Below are 5,684 nucleotides of genomic sequence, written 5' to 3'. Positions count from 1 at the left end.
TCAGCAGGATGAATTTTGGATTTCTGCAGGTTGCACCAAAGCTGTGTTTAACTTCTACCATCTGTCTTTACCACTTCTGCCTTTCCTTATGTGTCTTTTAATTTTTTTTGCCTTTTTATTTTCTTCCTGGCTTTCAGTCCTCTTGGTAATGTGTTCAGTGTGGACTATTAATATATCCCAACAGGAGCAACACTACTTATGTTTTCCTTTTGGAGTAAGGATTAGGGAATGTCCCTTAGCCCTCCTTTTTCTTCCCCCTACTTTTTCTGTTTTTTTTCTTTTTTCCATCCTTCTCCTTCAGAGCTGAACTCCAGAGGAGGCCACGGAGATGCTGCCAGGGCTGGAGCCCCTCTGCTCTGGAGCCAGCCTGGCACAGCTGGGGCTGCTCAGCTGCACAAGAGAAGGCTCCAGGGACACCTCAGAGCCCCTGCCAGGGCCTCCAGGGGCTCCAGGAGAGCTGCACAGCCACTGGGGACAAGGCATGCAGGGACAGCAGCCAGGCAATGGCTTCCCAGGGCCAGAGGGCAGGGACAGATTTTGGGATCTTGGGAATTAGGAATTGCTGGCTGGGAGGGTGGGCAGGCGCTGGCACAGGGTGCCCAGAGCAGCTGTGGCTGCCCCCGGATCCCTCGCAGTGCCCAAGGCCGGGCTGGATGGGGCTTGGAGTCACCTGGGATAATGGAAGGTGTCCCTGCTTGTGGCCCTTCCAACCCACACCACTCTGATTCTGTGAGCTGTGTAATTATGCAGTACAGTGCAGATTGGTACTAAGGGCTATTTTTTTTTTAATAAGCATTGTTTTGTCATACCTGTCCAGCCAGATAATCACAAAAATACCTCAAGGAGAAAGAGAGATGGCATTCACCATCAGCTGGGGATCTGTAAAATGCCATGTATCACGAGATTGTCGTGAAGCCACGACACTGGCAAAGCCAGGCAGAGGATTTTTTTGCTGGGTCTCATGGTTTCCTTGCCTTGCTGGATGAAATAAAACCTGCCAAAGCAGCAGCAATGAGCTCCCATCTATCTGTTCTCATACTACCAGCCGCTTCTGCCTGAATTATTCATGCTCCGTAAGTGATCTGCAAACAGCTCCTGTGATCTCCCTGTGATCTGTGGGTATGCCAGACTCACCCCTGCTTAGGTCAGGGCATTTTCTTGTTTCCTCCCCCGCGGCAGGGAGTCTGTGGGAATCTCCAGATTCCTCCCCGCCTCTTTCTGATTAGCCCAGACGTGTATTTATTATTTACATGGCAGGATTTGTTCAGCTGTCCCAGTCACACGGTATTATCGGGGGATAAGCAGGAAGACTCACTGCAAACATCTGTAGTTGTTGCTTGACAAATCCTGTTTGTATAAATAATATTAAGGAGCTGCAGAGGCTGTTGTGGAGTAAATACCCTCATGACTGAAGGCAGCGTTGCCAGCTTTTCACCTGCATGTGCATCTCAATAGAGATTTACTGGGCTCTTTTACACGCACATACATATACATATAAAATACTTCAGTTTCTTTTTTTTTAGTTTTAAGGCCCCTTCCAACCCAACTTATTCTGCTATTCCAATATGTGTGTGTATATGTTTTATGTATTTGCCTTTTTTTTCACAAGGTCTTTCCCTGCATTTATTTCAGCTTTTAGGTTTTTTTGCTACTGATTTGGTCATGGAGGTAGGTTGGCAAAGCCTGGGAGAAGGGCAGTTTGTGGGCAGGTTATTGGCAGGGATTTTGTGTGCTCTGCTATCCATATCATTAATGAAATGGGCTGTAGGCCCACCTCTTCCACCACCAGGTACGGCTTGGATCTGCCTCTCCAGTGTCTATTTCTTTATTTTGGGATGAGGACTGGGATGTTTCAAGAACCCACTGCCAGTGGAGCTGCAGCTAATGCTCTGAGCAAGGCATATGGGTCCCCTGGTCTCCTTCTCCAGCTGAGGGAGTAATTTGGGGTTAAAAAAGCTCCATTTAGGCTACCTGATTTTTTATGCTAACCCATAGGAGGACCTGTGCCTCATTCAGGATATCCCTCACCTATGACATAACCGGGATACAGTGAGTTTGTTAAAATGTCCTGTCTCTCTGCATTCTGGAAAGAGGATTTTCTATTAAACCTTAGGGAAATTACTGGCCTTGTTAACTAGTGTGGAAGTAATGAACCACAGCAGGGTGACTCGGGAGATTTGGGCCCTCGCTTTGTAAGGCTGCATTGTTTCTTCAAATGAGAGAAATAATTTAAGCAAACAAACGAACAAAGAATTTCTGGAAATTAAAGTACGGTACAAATGGGATGATTTGCTCATCCTCTGTTTAATAGGAGCGGTGCAGTGAACAATTGTGTGGTCGACCTCAGAAATCTATCCATGGTAACTAGTCACAGGAGAGAAAAATAGACAGCCTGCCACCAACTTGGTATTAAAGTTCTATTTTCCCTTTTTTCCACAGTTGCAGGCCAGTCAGGGACTTTCCATGAGCAATCAGCACAGCAGAAATCCCCTTCTGCTCCCTAGCAGCCATCTCTGCTCAACAATCAAAGGTGCTTTTTGCACTGGCTTTGGCTTAAGTGGGGTTTGGTCCCAGTTTTCAGTGGGATCAGGCTGGGGCAGACCCTTCCTGCCAAATGCATCCTGCTGGAACAGGGCTGTCATAGAACCACAGAATGGTTTGGGCTGAAGGGCACCTCTCAACCATCCAATTCCACCTCCTGCCATGGGCAGGGGCATCTTACACATGACTGGATTGTTCCAGCCTGGTCTTGCCCCTTCTACCCCGTGGCTGAGGTGTGTTTGTTGTGAAGGAACCTTTGGTTTTGTCACCTCTACCAGGTGCTGGGTGTTGAATTCCTGATGGGATTTGAGGTCTGTGCAGGCCCTGCATGACCCCAGTGGCTTTGGGCAGGTCCTGCAAAGAGCCCAGAGGAAGGGCAGAAAGACACTGCCAGGCTGGAGTTCAAAAATAAATACATCAGAAATACTGGGCCTTCAGGCTCGATGGTCTGTTCCTCAAAAGACAATTTTGGAAGGCATTGCTGTGCTTTTGTTCTTCCATTAGGCAGCTGAGGAGAGAGCATTGTTTTCCTCCCCTCATCCGTTCCCCTTGTAGGGGAAGAAGGAGGACTTGGCCACCCTGAGCCGAGCATCCCAGGGGAGCTCCCAAAACAAAGGGCTGCGTGGAGGAGGATTCCGTCATCCTGTCCCCGCCGTCCCCTTCCCTCCCTTCACCCTGCCCTTGGCATGGCCGGGGAGCACGGGGAGGGGAATGTTCCTCATCCTCCTCCCTGGAAACCCAGCTAACTTCTCTTACCTCCAGGTTTGCTGCTGCCTGTAGGCTTGGCGAGGCAGCCCCGGGTTTGTCCCCTGCCAGGAAGGTGTGTGAGCCCTGGCATGCTGTGGCAATGTGACGTGTCCAGGTGTGGTGGCTTGGGTATCACAGCGCTCCTGAGGAATGTGGTGTGGGTGTTCCTGGATGTGGGTTGAGGCTCTGTGGACACATCCCAGTGTAATTTCTCTCCTGTGTGCTGCAGGCATCCATCCTGATCTGCAGAGGAGGCCTGTGGGTTGGAGAGCATCTCCTCAGCCACGCTCTGCGTGACCCTGGAGTTAATTCTCCGTGCAGGAAAATGTGGCTGGCTTGTGGAGCTGGAATGGTTTTAGGTTTATTTTTTTTATGTTGTGTATGTTTATTTACAAATAGCTGGACTAACACCAAGCTATCTTGTTTTGCCCAGGCTCCAAGACTGACCCTGCTGAGAGCCCCTGAGCTACTGAACTCTATGAGCGGAGACCACTTGACTGCACTCAGCACCTTTCAGGATCAGGCTCTAGGTAATTATTCTAATTCTTTGCCTGGATGATAGGGGAAATTTGCTGTTCTGGACTATACAGATCATCTGAAATGACATTTCTAGTTGTTTGTCCCATGAACCTGTGGATTTTTTTTCCCTGCTGAAGATTGTCACTCTAGATCAGTGGCTAGGCACTACAATAAAACCTCAGATCCCTGCAAACATAAAGCAAAATACCAGTCTTGTTTCCAGAGGGGGAATCATAGAATGATTTGTGTTGAAGGAACCCTAAAGACCATCTAATTCAAGCCACTTGTAATGGGATGTGTTCAACTAGACCAGGTTCCTCAAAGTCCCATCCATCTTAACTCCAGTATTTCCAGGAGTGAGGCATCCTAGAATTGCTGGATCACTGTTATGGTAATGGTCACCAGCTGTGGTGCTTGGGAAGTTCTCCTGAAGTTAACTTGCAGAGAGCTGTAAAAACAAACAGTCAATATCAAAAAAGGTGTTCACTACCATCAAAAGCAGTCAAAGGCTTAAAATACCAATACTTGTTGGCAAGGATGCTTGTTCAGATCAGGCTTTAAGAATTGCTTGAAACCTACAGCTGCAGGAGCCTTCTTTTTAAAATAAACTCAGCATCTTATTTGTCTGGGTTTACAGTAGCTTCATTTTCCTCCAGACCTGACCTCACTGTTGTGCCTCTGAGGAACTTTAAATCCTTGCTCCAAGGTGGATAGATGGAAATGGAAGAGCCTGGGGCCTGGCATTGTCCTGCTCTGCATCTTCATGGAGATGAAGATGGTGCTTTGCCTGGGGGGGGTAGTGAGCAGGATTAGACCCAAGATTTGTGCTTTTATCCCAGCAAGGCCAGCTCAAGCAGAGAGCACAAGATGGAGAGGTGAGGATATCAGGGGTGGGTTTTAAGGGGAGTAAGAAGGAAGCAGGATGCTGTGGATGTTACTCCAAAGCACTAAGGATGAAGGATTTCCTGTAGGATTGACTTCCTGAGTGAGATGACATTCCATGCAAAATTCTCCACGCTGATAGAAGTATCAGTCAATAGAGGGTTATAATTTTTAACCTGATTTGCTGAGTTTTTCCCCAAGTCAATAAAAACCAGCTCCACACTGATTTCAGCAGAGGCTGAAGCCCAGCTCTCAGATCAGACTGGCATGAGGGCAGAGGGTCTTGCTGCCCCCTCTCCCAGGGCATCCTCTGTCCATGCAGGAGCAGAGGGCTTTTCTGCAGCCCTTGCAGCTCTGTGTGGTGACACTTTCAGGTCTCAGGCAGGAGGACATTGACTGTGTTGTTTCCTGTTTTGACAGTCTCCATTTCAAATCCTCTGTAACACAGCTCTGTGCAGGCAATTAGAACACCACATCCCATGTCCTCCTCCCTTGAATATTGCATTGGGGATCTAAGCTCATGTTTCCAGTGGGGAGGGAGAATACCCAGACCATGAAACATCCTCAGAAAGTGAAAGAGCGGAAAATGAAGAATGAGAAGGAAGGAATACATTCAGCATCAGGGCTGCAGTGGGATGTTTTTCTATATCCACACAGAATTTGTGGGAATGGGGTGCTCCCTCAATGCCAAAAGTCACAGGCTTTGTGTTTAAACTGCTGCTGTCAAAGCTTGGAGAATAACTAAAACAAAAAGGTCGCAGGTCAGGTGGGTGTTTTCCAATTAACCAGAGCTCCGTTTAAATCCTGGGGAAGGAAATAACCCAACAAACATCCACCAGCCCTGTGCCTGTGTCCCCTGCTCAGGTGCTAGCTGCTGCTGGCAGCAGGTCCTACTGGGACATGCCACAGGCTGTCAGCTGCCTCAGCATCCTGAAACAGTCCTCAGGCAGCATCACCTCCCCAACAGATTTCTGTGCAAATTTCAAATTCAGCAG

The 5,684-nt window shown here is 48.2% G+C and overlaps 1 long non-coding RNA gene across 1 annotated transcript in view; it reads left to right on the top strand.

Moving 5' to 3' along the window:
- The window catches only part of LOC115948236, a 75,868-nt gene that overhangs the window by 55,391 nt on the left and 14,793 nt on the right, over positions 1–5,684 (top strand). Inside the window, exon 2 of the long non-coding RNA XR_004082080.1 lies at positions 3,722–3,818. This is a non-coding gene — a long non-coding RNA (uncharacterized LOC115948236). The remainder of the gene's footprint in view (positions 1–3,721; positions 3,819–5,684) is intronic.

Source organism: Geospiza fortis, unplaced genomic scaffold (assembly GCF_000277835.1).
Source record: "Geospiza fortis unplaced genomic scaffold, GeoFor_1.0 scaffold488, whole genome shotgun sequence".
Classification (NCBI taxonomy): Eukaryota; Metazoa; Chordata; class Aves; order Passeriformes; family Thraupidae; genus Geospiza; species Geospiza fortis.
Note: the sequence above shows the minus strand (reverse complement) of the source record. Positions and strands in the feature narration are given on the sequence as shown.